Genomic DNA, 15,827 nt, shown 5'->3' on the forward strand with positions numbered 1-15,827 from the left:
TGACAGAATGGCTGTGAGGGGCAGGTGTAAGCCGGACGCTTGCTACGTGGAAGCAAGCAGTTGCAGTATATTATCTTATTCCATCTAAAACCCTGTGTGTGCACACTGCAGCTGAAGCCAAGGACCAGCAAGAAGGGACAAAGGGTTGATATTGGTGTTAAAGCGAGGGAGGGAAGGACATACATTGTTATTGAATTTCAGACAGATAAAACCTTGTTGATTTATTCAGGTGTGGATTCTTTAATCCCCATCTCAGATCTCTGTTTAAAACCAGAGGTCACAACCTTTTTGGCCCCAAGGGCCACATTAGGTATCTGTTGGGGGAGTGGGGGCCACACATGTGTGCACATACACATACAACTCGTACCCACATGACCACATCACTCACTCACTCATGCTGTACTTGTCTGGTATACTTTCTAACGTTAAAAAAAACCTTCTGTTCATGGTGGGAAACTTGTGCTACGTTCTCTTGGGGGTTATCTGCCAGGAGTCCCCTATGCCTCCCTTCACACACAAACTATCCCCACTTACATACACATCTATTGACTTCTGCCCCCCATTATTTCAGGCACACATACACACACTTGGGGCTTCTCCACATGGGGCGTTTATCCTGCAATTGAGATTGGTTACTCATGGAGGTTTATGGGTGCTTTACATGACGTTGTCAACCTCCAGCACCTCTCCCGTGGTTTCCGATGGTTTCTGTGGCTTAATTTGAAACTGAAATAATGAGTTTACAAAAAGAAGCATTTTGAACCAAGTTGAATTTGTTTGTGAAAATAGGAAGAGGTGCTCTGAAAATAGCACTATCTAGTGGCTGTATAATGAAACATATAGAACTCACAGATAAAGGGGGAAAGGGGGGGAGGGACATGCATGTAAAGGGCCAATCTTAATCCCGCAAAGAATCTGGAAGCAAAAACCCTGGTAAAATTGCTGAACAAAAAGCTTCTGTGTGGAGAAGCACCTACTCACTCACAGCTTTAACCCTTCCTTTTCCTGGGCTGTCCCTCCCACACACACACTCTATGGTTGGGCACTATGGGTCCTGCCACAGAAGCCTCATTCTTAGAGTATCCCCAGTGCATCCTAGGAAGCAGGCAGGAACCTTGGAGCATTGCTTCTCACAACACTCTAGGATTGAGGTTTCTATAGCAGGAACCATACAGATTGTTTCTAGAGCATTTTTTTCCCTTTTTTGGCAGCAGATGCTGGGGTCTTGGGGGCCTCCAGACATGGCTTTGCGGGAGGGTGTGCTTTTTATACCCCTGATTTAAGTAAACCCATCTCCCCCATCTGCCACATTCTCTATTGATTCCATTAAAAAGCATTGTGTGGGGGTGATTTGAATTTTTGTTCTGTGGTTGAACTGCAATGACTCAGTAGAAACCCCCATTTCCTGTGACTGTACCTGCTTCATTTCCATTGCATTCCAATCCAAATGCATAGTTAGAACAAGTCCCCATTGATTTCAACAGGCCTGATGTCTATATAATGAAGTCAAATCAGGTGATGCTCTCTGGAAAATCCAAGCCACCCCATAAGAAAGTTGGGGGATTATGGGGGAGTATTAATCACTGCAAAATAGATATTGACCGGAGTCAGGAGTTTTTGTGAGAGCTTATACAGGAAGTTTAAATGACCATTTTGAACAGACTCAGCTGGTTGTCCCTGGTAAATATCACTGGATCTTGTACAGCCTGGGCTCTCTGCATGTGTGATCTGCTACTGACATTTGCGGGGAGATGACACACACTGGAGTCTGTCACAGTTTGCACTCCACTTCCTAGCTTCTTTCATGAAAAGCTGCATGCTTCATTAGAGCGAAGACTGACATTGCATTTTAAGTGTGGTGACTGCACCTTCCTCACCCACAGTAGGATCCTGGCTTTACAATATGCTTTACACCCATATATACCAAGAACTATTCAGCTGTCAGCCTCTCCCATGCATACAGTTCCTGGTGAGCTATCCATCTTTTTGAAATAAGTATGTTTAAACAGTGTACATGGAATTATATTTTCCTCTTCACCTTATTAAAAATTGCAAACATTTTAAAAATGGCTCCAGGCATTAGGGCAGGCTAGGAGGGGTATTGATGAAGTCAGAGGAGGAAGCTAATAGATGACCTGCATTGTCCCCAATTCAAACTGAACCATGCTGAAGAATGGTTAGAACTGGTGTTTCAAAGCTCACCCCAGGCCAGAAAAAGATATCTGTATTGAATACAGTGAAGGCACTTTCAAACTCACCCCCAGCTCCTTAGGGATGAAGGCAAACATAACTTTTAAAAAGTACTAGATCTATATTTTTCTGTCCTGGGGCATCCTCTGAAAAGTAGTAAAATTGTGTACCTGAAACCACTACATATTACCTCCCCTTCCTCTATTGTTCCTCCTTTGTTGAATTTTAGATTGTAGGCTCCTTGGGGCAGAGACTTGTGTTCTTGTACTCTGTAAAGCAGGGAATGCTTGTTGAGGTTGGGCACTGGATTGCCCCTGTAGGCTGAATGATATCAGAGGATGGGGCTCTGCCCCGAAGCCCCCCTCCCTTTATATCATCTGCCCCCATACACACCCCAGCCCCACACTCATGCACTTTGTTTTTCTTCATGCAGAGGTAGAGATGGAGCTCTGTGCCTCTATCTGCTTGGAAAAACAGACTCAGCTGGAACCTGGAGGAGCAGCTCCTCCAAGCGCTGGGCAAGTCCATGGCTTTGTGCTCTGCTCATTATCCCAGTTGGGATGACAAACGGCACGTGAAGCTGAATCCCCTTTGTTATCTCCAATCCGTAACCAGAGATAACACTGGGATTCCTGTTATTGAGAAATGATATTCCATGTACCTTGCAGAGCTGGGTTCCAAGGAAGGCTAGTCGGAAATCAATGCAAATCCTGTAACCATTTATGCCATCAGACACCCTGCTGAGCTTAGGAAGTCAAAGGAAGCTGCTGCAATTTTCTGAAAATACCAAGACAGAAAGGAGGCCAAAACCACAAATGAGGGAACAGCCAATGGCCCATACTTAAGATTTTATCAAGGCTGTTCACTGACTAAGTGTCCCTCAGAGGGGTTTGCTCCCGCCTTATTAGATTTCATAGCAGCTCCGGGGAAAGCGGCATGGGAACTAGGCAGCGTCTTCACTGCAAAGAGATTCCACTGCCTCTCTCCAGGCAGAACCATGGCTGCTGAATTAGTTCGTTTGTTCCATGCATCAGGTGTCATTTAATGAGGTGCCAGAAATGGAGAAGGGCCAGATTGAGTCCATGTGCAGTTGCAAATCAGTGCAATTCGAGGAGGGCTCCCACAAGGGCACATCCAAACTAGAACTAGCCCCTGCCCCCTGTTCTTGGTTGGGCATGGGCACTGAAGCGTGTGCCGCTGGAAATGTCAGTTACTCTCTTCCATCTTTGAACAACCCTGCCTGGAGAGCTAGGGCCAATCCACACGACTATGGGCACAATCCAGCCAAACAAGCACTTTTAAGTCCCCCTTATTTCAGTGGAAGAGTTCGATACATGTGTAAATCTCTCCCACTGAAATCATTGGGATTGTGAGTATTTATACCCTACAATCAATGTAACATGATGCCTCACAGAGTTACACAGGCAACATAGACAGGTTCATGCTGCCAAGAAGCCTACAATCCAAAATAGGTGGTGGGAAAACAAGAGAGGGAGGCAGGTAGTGGAGGCTGGTGGCTCCGATGTCAGTGGGGCAGTGAATCTGCTCTGGGTTTCAGTCAGAACCAGTCAGACTTTGCACCTTGGATAGCTCATTTAAAGTTCCGAAACCTGGAGCGGATTCACCACCCCACTGATATCGGAGCCACCAGCCTCCACTGGAGGGAGGGTTAGATTAGGGTAAGGAGGGAAGAAGTTAGGCAAGTACTGTTACACATACAGAATCATAGAACTATGGTGTTCGGAGAGATCTTGGAGGTCATCTAGTCCAACCTCATGCTCAGTGCAAGATTCTCAAAGCTTGGTTACAGTTGGGAATGAAGATTAAGAGACCACACCAAAGGCCATGAAGAAAAGGTTTAAAGGAAAGGAGAGAGGTGACACCATATACATATTCTAGTGCTTCCAAACTGGGTGGGCTGCATGGATCTGTCTGTCTGTCTGTCTCTCTCTCTCTCTCTCTCTCTCTCTCTCACACACACACACACACACACCAAAATAAGAACTGTACATAGACATGCCCCAAATGTTTAAGCATGGGGCCCCTGATGTTGAGGACTGCTTCTGTGTAGAGAGTTACTACCTCCTGTTCCTTTGAAAGTCTGCTCAGAGCACTAGCTAAGGGGACAGTACCAAAGGCGGGAGGGGGGGTTGGCTTCCCTGTAATTCAGACATTGCACTCTCCTGGTCTCGGGTTTAGGCATGCCCCCAGCCTGGCCTTGACACAGCCTTACACAAGGCTGATCACAAGCACCATGCAGTACTCCTGGACACAAATCTTCACACACTAATAGTGCAGTTCTATATATGGTTACTCAGAAGTACGTCCCCCTGTGTTCTACATTGCTTACTCCCAAGTAACTGTGCATAGTTAGACTTGCATAGTTCTCTCTTTTTTTGCATATGGGGCAGGGTGTAGTTCAGTGGGGGCTGGTGGCTCCAATGTTAGTGGGGCGGTAAATCCGCTCTCAGTTTCAGTCAGAACCAATCAGAACTCCAAAGGAGCCATCTAAGGTGCAGAAGCCACCAGCCTCCACCAGTGTAGTTATCAGAAATGTATTTACATCACCTGAACATGGGAGCCAGAAGACTGGTAGCAATTGTTTGCACTAGCTTTCCACAATCTGGTGACCTACAGATGTGTTGGACTAAGATTCCCATCATCCCAGCCAGCATGGTCATTGGCTGTGCTGGCTGAGGATGATGGGACATGTACTCCAACACCTCTGGAAGGCACCAGATTGGTAAAGGCTACTCCGCACCATTCCTTTATCTAGGGCCTTTTATAACAGTGGTTTATTTTAGCTCTCTTCCATTACACCATATGCCACAAATGTGTTCTGTATCTTGCATACAGTTTCATTACTTGCTTAATTAAATCACGATGTCAGTCTCAACTTTTTCCATGGTGTTGAACAATTGGACTCCCTTCCTCTAGCCCGTTTTGTAAGAGAAGAGTTGACACAAGGACGGGAATAAAATTCCTTTGCATTTGGAATTGGCAGTTTGTCCTTTGTTACTATAGAAATTGGAAAACTGATGCAGCTAATTCAGATTTTGTGTCGCTAGGCTTGCAAGCCTGTGCCATTGGACTGTTATGCTTACTACATCTCAAATAAGATTTTCAACATACCTCCAATATTTGCCAGATGAAAATCGATATACTTGCTTTAGATTCAGCAAGAATTTATTGAATTTATTCAAGAGATATGAAAAACTGCTCTGTGCATGCCACGTCCCTACAAACAATTTGGGAAACCTTGACTTCAAAATATACATTCCCCTATCACTTGGAAAATGCAGATATCCTTCCCAAGTACACTAAACAACCAAAGTTTCAAATACTCTTTATGCATTAAAAAGCAGTTACTTCTGACACCAAAAGCGAATAGCCTAATTATATTTCATATGTACACTTAAAAGTGTGGCTTGCATAAGGCCATCTAGTGACTTCATTCATGACTGAGATGAGATTTGACGTATACTAGAATAAATGCTGGATGGGGAACACTGGAGTTGTAGGACTTTTTTCTGTCTAAATATCCTTATATTACCCTTATAGTACAATCCTATGTACATTTACCCACTGAGTTCATTGGGATTGTAGGTAACTCCCAAGTAAGTAGGACTGCAGCTTTAACCCTCTAGCTTACCATCTGTTATTATGCTGCCTACTACCCAAAGAGGTATATTTGAATATGGGAGATATACTCCAGTATTAGTGACACATTTGGAACATCATTGTATGACACTGTGATTCAAAGACTGATGCATTGTTTTGTGTGTGTGATCTATACACATTAATAGGGGTCTTCAGCTGGTCCCCATCCATATTCACATTCATATGCCTGATAGGGAATGACTACTGCAGAACAAACATGGTCCTATCTATGCCTTGTTCTCACCTCCTTTAAATTATGTTTTCTGGTCCAGTGCTCCAGGCTGTACTGGGTGGCTGAGTCCAACCACTATTTTAATTTCCCACAATGCACTGAAAGAATGATACATCAGAGGCACTGCGGGAAATTAAAGTGGTGGCTAAAAGTCAGCCTCCTCAGAGCACTGCAGCTGTCACTGCTGTCCGCTATCAGGTAAACCCACCAGGGCCTACTGATGGAGGTGAGGAAGCTTTGTCCAAGACCACCTCCAACCTGGAGCCTGCTGAGGTTGCAGTCTTCATGATTTGAACATTATTGATTTGTAATATCTTGTATCCTGGAGCTCAATGTGGCCTTCTAGCCTTTCAAGAATTCTTGAGAGTTGAATTAGGATAAGAGATAGTGGCTGGCCCAGGATAACCCTGTGAGCTTCTCATCAGAGTGAGGATTTGAACATGGATTTGGGCTTTCCATAGAGGATGAAGATTATGGGATTATGGCAAAGGCTTCACAGAAAACGTGGTGGACATTTTGAGACAGATTTGAAAGGAGAAAGAAAAACTCATAGTTTTTATAGGGTTGCCATGTGTCCTGCTTTATAGACTACAGTCCCCTATTTGATGGTGTCCTCTTGTTTCAAGGGCTGTCCAGTCCAAGTCTGGTTTAAAGATAAAGAAGCCTAAGAAGGAAGAGTGAGGGCCTTGAAGTTGCACCTGGAGAGCAGACTGAGCAAGGCATACAAATCACTTGTTCACAGTCTTCCCCACTACAGCAATATGTATTGTATTCCTATTTAAATTAAAGTGATTATTTCTAACTGTTCATCTATACATATAAATTAGCACATTTATAGCAAGAAATGATGAAGTTATTTAAGGATGCAAAACACCCTTGGATAGCTATGGGTGGCAGGGTCCCCGATTATGAGACAGAGATGTAGAAAGGAGCAATCCTACCGGGATAGGTGGCCGCCTCCAAACATGGAGTCGACCGCCTATCTAATGCAGGGCAAGAGAAGCATGGAGGGGATCATCCCCTCTGCACTTCAGCCACCCTGCATTTGCGGCTAGACAGCCGATTTTGGCTGTCTAGCCATGGGAAGGCAGGATGTGGGAAGCGGCAGCCAGACAACACGTTGGATGCGTTGTACAGGATTTCCGACTTCCCCGCCCCAGCACACCCCCACAAACGCCCCATTTTCGCTGTTCCGCGCTCCTCTTTCAAGCACACAGCACAGGACCGTTCCGCCCTGCCTATGAGGCAGCACAGGAAGGGGTGAAGGTCGGTTCTCAGGGAACCAACCTCGGAGCACAGGCTCCAAGGTCGGTTCCTGGGAACCAACCTATCCTGTGGCTGTCTAGCCACTGACTAGCGGCCATAGGATTGCTCCCTAAATGTCCCATTTTCAGAATTTTAAAGGAATTGGGATGACCAAGCTATGCATAAATTAGGGATGGACAAATCTGTCAAGTTCAGTTTTTCTCAGCTTCTCATTTTTCTGATGTTCTCTGAGAATGTTTCCAGTTATAAATTTGGCTCATTTTGAACTTTGAGAATATTTTTGTAAAGTTCATATGAAAATTTGTATGTGTTTTTCTGTGCATTTCTCCTCTTACATACATTTTTATATGCAATTTTGGCAAACATACACATTTTTGCAAGCATTTTTGTGTGTGCTTTCCACTAATATATACATTTTATATGTTTGGTGTGTTTTTTTACTGGAGAACTCCATTGCAGAATTCAGAGAAGTCTGGATTTCAAAGGATAACTGAGTCTTGGTTTGCATCTTGGTTCAAAAATACAAAACTAGATAAGTTCACATTAAAATGGAAATCAAACAAATTTCTCCTCCATGCCTAGTGAAAATGTGGTGTGGGTTTGTGGAAGGGGTTTTTTCTTTGGTGTTAGATTTAAGGGAAGGAGTTGCTAAAAGCAGCCAAAAGAGGATGATTTGAACCGGGCCATGACAGCACCAATGGAAACGTCTCACGCTGGTTTTTAGCCTCCACACCCGGGGTGTGGGTAGAATTTAGGAAAACAGGAAGCTGCGAAAGGAAGGTTTAAACTTCCCGTACCCATGCATTGTGATCCCGACCCAGATTAGGGGCCCCACATGCTTACTTATAAGTAAAAAAGAAACAGGCTGCTACATATTTAACATATCATGTAGTTTAGCTGTGGCTGTGGGCATGGCTCTTACTCTGACTCCGGTGTGCAAAGAGATCTCTAGAAAGAATTGAAGAGCAAATGTTTGGGCAGCAAGCAAGCAGATGCCCTCAACATGCGGGGGGAGGTGTATCGCACAGCTCCTGCCATATAGCCTCCATGCATATTCCTTGCTGCCTGCAGTGCGTATAGGCAAGGTATGTACTGTGGGAATGGACAAACTCTAGATTCACTGTAGCGGTCTGTTCCCAGACAGTCAGGAAGAAGCAAGGAATTAAAAAAAGGAGGTTAAATTCAGTATTGCCAGCAGGAAAGCCAACAGTAAATAATAAGTCAGCCAAAGACAAGAAAGAATTCATAATCCAAGCCCGCAGGGAGAATTATTTTAATATCAGTGTATCCATCTGCTCATCATTCATTGGGAGATGTGCTTTCTAGCGGCTGTCTCAAATCCTGGGCAGTAATAGTCATGCTTTGCTACAGCATATAGTCATCGGAAATCCGGATGAGAATGAATTCCTGAGCCTTGCCATTAATTAAACATCTCCCTTTGATAAGCACTGTCTAATGTCATTAAACTCCAGCCACCACAATCCTAAAGGGGGGGGGGGGTATTTCGGCGGCACAATTTTAAAACACATTATACTTCTATGTTTTGTCTTTTCGCATGATTGTAAAAATCCAGGAGACTGATCGCTGAGATCTCACAGAGTTTTGTAGAGGTCTTGAATTGCTCAATAGACTCTGATCAGAAGAGTGCAGTTCTTCCGACTGACTTTTCCCCTTGTCAAACCTTGTTTCTTCTCAATCCTTTAAAGCAGAGTTGTATAGTGAATGTGGTGTGGTGGTACAGTCCTCCTTTGTGAGCCATCATGACGGATGATTGCCAGCTATGGTGAAATGGCAATACTTGCAGTTACACCATTTGTTAGTAACAAGGTTTGGCCTGGCTGCTTTTACAGCATCCGGGTGTCCAACATTATTGGAAGCACTTATTGAGGCTGGTCAGGCAAAGTGACCTATGATCCATGTGTATAAATACTTTGGCATCTATAAGTATAGATGCCAAAGTGGTAATCAGTGGATCACCACTTTGGCATCTATACTTGTCAGGTCTGCGGATCTTAGGCTGCGTCTTATTCAGCAAAAACTTTTGTATTGTGTCTATGGAACACCGCAATGTCTCTTTTAAAAGGGATTGTCTAATTCAGCTAATTGCTGGAGGTAGAATGGAGCAAATGCTTCTTTTAAACATATGTTTTGGCAATGTCCAGTAGTTGCCTCTTTGGGGGAGGAGGTTATTATATGGATAGATTTTGTACTGGAACAGCCTTTAATATCTGCTGATGATGACACTCTTTTAAATTATTTACCTGCTTCATGGAAATTAACAAATGGTCAGCGTAAATCTCTGCACCATTTTGGCAGCTAAAAGACTAACATTACAACATTGGAAGGATAAATACTCACCTCCTATAATGTAATGGATTGAGGTCCTTATAACACTTTCAACATTTGAACGACTGGCATATAGACACCACCTTCAAATGGATACTTATTTGGATATCGGTCCACTTTTGTTGATGCCTATGTATAATTGCTAGTAAGTTGTATTTTCATATATATATCCATTTCATATGTATTCAGTGCTATGGATATATACACAAATCTCAACATATTTAACCAAAAATGATGGAGGATTTTCCAGATGACCTGTTTATAAAAAGCTTTTGAGTGTATCAGTCAATAGAGCATCGTAAACCATTTCCACACTGGAAGTTATCTTGCTTCCACTTCAGGCAGCACTGACTTGGATTATTTAAAGAACCTATTTATTTGCCTCCCATACAGAAACACTTCCTGTGTATATCAATACATTAGGTCAATCTATGGAAATGAGTAGCCCTAGAAATTGGTACATTAATTGGCTTTTTTCATATTTATAAACCACGGGTATTGAACCGCTTTCAGCCCAAGGGCTGAATTCTGTTTTGGAGAAGCTCTTGGGGGATGTGCTCCAGTGGTAGGTGGGTGAAAGGTAGAAGGGGTGGGCAACCCCCCCCCCCCAGTATATTTTAGCTTAAAGCTCTTACTGCAAGTAACTAAGCCTTAAGAGAGGCATTTAGATGTTTTAAAATGGGGGAAAACTCCACGCAGAAGCAGGGAAACCACCAAAAAATTGGTGATCGAGGGGAAGTGGTGGGGGCATGGTGATCTGGGGAACTTCAGGGGACTAAACTGGGACCCCAGGTGGGCCAGATTTGGCCTGCGGGCCTAAGGTTCAACATACCTGTTATAAATCATTGAGTTAAAAGGGACCAAGACACCAACCTAAATCCAACCCACCATCACAAAGCAAAACTACGTACTCGCTCTTTCTCCATGCCTATCTCATCTTAGTTAACAGAATGCAGATCGCACTGTGTTACTAGCACAAAGCAAGAAAATCACAGCAAAGGTAGCTTGAGCCAGTGAGATGAGCTACAAACAAATTCCTCTTTTCCCCATTTTTAAAGGAAGGGTCACTTTAAAATGTTACTTTTTGTATTTTGTATTTAGAAACTGATTTTCAATTGCATTTATAAATGGCATGTATGCAATTTTGCAATTTTTGACTGCAAAATATGTACACATAATGATTACGAATGTGGCTGGCACACACTACTACATATCTTGAGAGTTAAAGCCTCCATTCATAAATGATGCTACACGCACTTGAATTGGATATTGGCCTGCAAGTAATATTAATGTTTTGCATTCATCTAGAACATTGGAGTGTTCAAAGTCTTTCTCAGTAATCCTTACAAACATAAACAACCCCATGCTCTAAGAGGCCCTGCTCGAGGTACCATCTCCTGTGGCATCCTTTAGTAGCAGGGCCTTTTTGGTTGTTGCCCCCATACTGTAGAATGACCTCACCCAGGATGTTCATTTGGCCCCTACACTTGCCTCCTTTTGGAAATAAGTACAAATATTTTTGTTCTGCCAAACCTTTAAACATGAAGACCTTTCTTATTTATCGCTAGTGAGGATTGATCCTGCTGCTCTTGCTTGTCGAGTTCTTTTCAATGTCGTTTTTCTTACTTTTAACAGATCATACTTTTGTGTGTTTTTTTATCTTGTAAACCATTTTATAAATTAGGGAATTGAAAATGGTATTAAAACCAAGGTAAAGAAATTTAAAAAACAAAAACCATATAAAAGTAAGTCTGTATTATTGTCTGCATATTGCAGACAGGTACTGGGGCTGAGAGAAATAGTGAGTTGCTTACACCTAGGGTCACCCAACAAGTTGAACAAGTTTAGGTCAGTGTACCTAAAGTACCCTTTGCTTCCACAGAAACCTGCCCAGTTATTAAGCTCAGCCTCTGAGGCCCTGATCCATATTTCCTTTTTTAATTAAATATAAATTTTATTAATATATATAGATGGTATCCAAATATTTAAAACAACAAATATACAACTGGTTAAGCAAACAAGTGAACATACCATATAAACACATAGACCAAATATGCCAAGAGGATAAAAATCCATTTCCAAAAAGAAAGAAAAAACCTCAAGGCAAGGGAATCACATGAAGATAAAGAGTCTTACTGTGCAGATCAGAGCTGAGTAAACCTGTCCATATGTCGCCATGAGTCACTGGAGCAGACGAAAATTCCATCACGTTCTCGATCAATGAAATTAATGAACGATGATGGTATACGTTCAAATGTATTGATGTCTGATTGATCTCTTGAATACCTAACTTGCTGAGTCAGTTTCTCCAATAATGCCAAATTCCACACTTTTCCATACCAGTCACTTAAATTAGGAAGCCTATCACATTTCCAATTTTAAGCAAAAACTTGTCTAGCAGCCAGCAAAAAAAGAAGAAAGAAATAAATGAAATGAAATCTTTTAGCAAATAATTAGTATTTGATCCTTATATAGATTAAGAAGGGCAAGACCTGGGTCAAGGCTAATTGAGTGATTAGTAATTTTGTTAATTTCATTTTCAATCTCACTCCAAAAGATTTTAGAGAATGGGCAAGTCCACCAATGGTAAAGAGATGTACTGATGGCTCCACGCCCCCTCCAAGATAATGGAGATTTACTTTTGCTTATTCTTGAGAGCTTCACTTGATTTTGCAGAATGACAGCACTGGATACTGTCCACAGAGCTTTAAGCTAAATTATGCTGGTATTTTTTATATTTTGGCCCTGTCCTCTCTGCTTTTGGTCCCAACTACTTTTGCCTTATGCTCTGCCTGCCACTGACATGCGGCTCGCAAGAGCGTCTTTGAAATTGAAAAAGGCCCGTGGGCTGAAAGAGGTTCAACACCCCTACTTTAACAGTAACATAACCAACACCTTGAACTGAGCCTGGAAGCATATTGGGAGCCAATGCAATCCAGCTGTGATAAGCCCTCTATAGCCCAACCCTGCTAAGATGTGAGCAGCTGTGTTTCGAGAAAGTACTGGGGACATTTCCTCTGTTATTTATCTTCCATTAGAAAGACTATCATGGCTCATCTAGGGAACACAGAGGTTTTTATACAGTTTTTAGCATAATCTCTGCACAGATTCCTAGATGTTTGGGGTCTTATTAATACTTTCATTCCCGCCACCAAATTCTTTCCACACAACTCTCCGCAACTCGACATGGGCCCGTAATCATGTGTGGAAAAAGGGCTGCATGAGCCAGTGAAATACTGATGCATTTTGCAGTGATATCTCTGTTTGCGGGACTCTGTTTTTATCCTCCAGTGAGAAAAGGCCAGGCACAGGCTACTCTAGAACAACCAGAAAGCTAGACACAAAAAGGAAAACAGACTATGGAAGGACAAGACTCTCCAGTGGTGGTGACCTGCAAGGTGCGTACAGTGTTTGTTTTCTTGCTTGAGAACAACGTGACCTACATGTGCAACAAGTGCAAGTTGATCACACTGCTGGAAGAAAGAGTAAGAGGACTGGAGCGGCGAGTGTCGACCCTCCAGGGAATAAGAGAATATGAAGAGTTCTTGGACAGAATGGTGGAACTACAGCAGCAAAGCGAAGTACAGGAGCTAGAAGAGCAACAGCAAGCTGAGGCAGAAGAGGGAAATGCTGAGGTGAGGAAAAATGCAGTAGAGGATACTTCTTGGGAAAGGGTGACAGTTAGGAGCAGAAGAACTAGAAGCCACTCTGCACCAGTGGAGGTGGCAGTGGAACTAGGGAACTATTTCCAGGTACTTGAAGATGAGACTGGAGGACAGCCTGCAGAGGAAGAATTACAGGGGAACCTGCATGAAAGCGAGCAAGAGGCTGAAGGTCAGTCAAGCAGAGGCGATGAAACCCAGGCCTACAAGAAGAAGAAGAGAAGAGTGGTAGTAGTGGGAGACTCCTTGCTGCGTGGGATCGAAACCCAAGTATATCGCGAAGACCCATGGACTCGCCAGGTATGCTGTCTCCCGGGAGGATGGATTAGAGACGTGACTGAAGGGTTGCCTGCACTCATAAAGCCCACTGACAGGTATCCCTTTCTTATCATCCATGTGGGAACAAGTGATACTGCCAAGCAGAGCTACGAAGAAATCACGTCAGACTTTGAAGCTTTGGGAAGGAAACTCAAGAACTTTGGGGCCCAGTTAGTTTTCTCATCCATCCTTCCAGTAGTCAGAAGAGGGCTAAAAAGGGAAAGAAAAATACTCCAGGTGAATGACTGGCTACGAAGGTGGTGCCGACGAGAGAGATTTGGATTCTGGGACCACGGGCTATACTTCCTGGAAGATGGACTATTGGCAAGGGACGGGTTGCACCTCACAAAGGCTGGGAAGAATGGGTTTGGCCACAGCATGAAGAACTTTATCAGGAGGGCTTTAAACTGAATGCTACGGGGAAGGGAGATGTAAAGCTGGGGACGAAGGCTCATGCACCACAATGGAGAGAACAGCTCTAATAGCACCCAATAATAGTCTTCAGACACATGTAGGAAGAAAGCTAGACTATGAAGCACATGGTCTTCGATGTCTATATACTAATGCTCAGAGTATGGGAAACAAACAGAACAAACTTGAACTCTTAATACAGGAGGGAAATTATGACTTGATAAGTGTCTCAACTGAGACTTGGTGGGATGACTCTCATGACTGGAATACAGCAATTAAAGGATATAACTTATTCAAAAAGAACAGGAGGAACAGAAAGAGAGGTAGGGTTGCACTATATATGAAAAATACATATCTCTGCACAGAAATACAGGAGGGTGAGCTTGGTAGCCCCATCGAGAGCATCTGGGTTAAAATAAATGGAGCAAAGAATAAAAGGAACCTGGTGGTCGGAGTCTACTACCGGCCACCCAACCAAGGAGAAAACGAGGATGAAACTTTTGAAACGCAAATAGCCAATGTTTCAAGGAAGCATGATGTAGTAGTAATAGGGGACTTCAATTTCCCCAATATTTGTTGGGAGACAAATTCTGCAAAACAGGGCCCCTCCAAGAAATTCCTGACTTGTGTGGTGGATAACTTCCTCCTACAGAAAGTAGAGGAAGGAACTAGAGGATCAGCTATCCTTGACTTGATCCTAACCAACAGAGATGACTTAGTGGATAAAGTAGCAGTTACAGGGACTCTGGGGGAAAGCAACCATGTTATACCTGAGTTCTTGGTTCTAAGGGAAGCAAAAGCCGAGTGTAGCCAAATGTGCACCCTGAATTTTAGGAAAGCTGATTTTAATAAACTCAGAACAATGATAAGTAAGGTCCCATGGCAAGTGACTCTAATGAGAAAATGAGTCCAAGATGGGTGGGAGTTTTTAAAAAAGGAAATTCTCAAGGCACAATTACAAACTATTCCAACAAGAAGAAAAGTTGGAAGACAACAGAAGAAGCCAATGTGGCTTCACAGACAGGTTAGAGATGACCTGAAAACAAACAAGTACATATGTAGGAAGTGGAGAGAAGGCCAAGCAACAAAGGAAGAGTACAGGCAGGTAGCACAGAATTACAGGGATGGCATCAGAAAGGCTAAAGCTGAGAACAAGCTGAGGTTAGCAAGGAATGCTAAAAGCAACAAAAAAGCTTTCTTCAGCTACGTGCATAGTAAAAGACAGAGGACAGAAATGGTGGTTCAGCTATTAAATAAGGATGGCAAAACGATAACAGATGACAAAGAAAAGGCAGAGGTGCTCATTTCCTACTTTGGCTCAGTCTTCTCCCAAAAGAGGGTCTATGACACACACACACACCCAGCAAAGGCGAAGAACAGGCTGAAGGGGCAGGATTGCAGCTTGAGATCGATAGGCATATGGTCAAGGAACACCTAATTACTTTGAATGAGTTCAGATCTCCAGGGTCAGATGAACTGCACCCTAGAGTAATAAAGGAACTGGCAGAAGAACTCTTAGAGACACTGTCTATTATCTTTGAGAAATCCTGAAGGATGGGTGAAGTGCCAGATGACTGGAGGAGGGCTAATGTTGTCCCTTCAAAAAGGGTAAAAAGGAGGAATGTAGGAACTACAGACCAGTCAGGCTGACATCAATCCCTGGGAAAATTCTGGAGCAGATGATAAAGCAATCCATCTGGAAGCACCTTGAAAACAATGCAGTGATTACTCGAAGCCAACAT

Source organism: Heloderma suspectum, chromosome 4 (assembly GCF_057233095.1).
Source record: "Heloderma suspectum isolate Gila_16-S chromosome 4, 16-S_ref, whole genome shotgun sequence".
In the NCBI taxonomy this organism is placed as follows: domain Eukaryota; kingdom Metazoa; phylum Chordata; class Lepidosauria; order Squamata; family Helodermatidae; genus Heloderma; species Heloderma suspectum.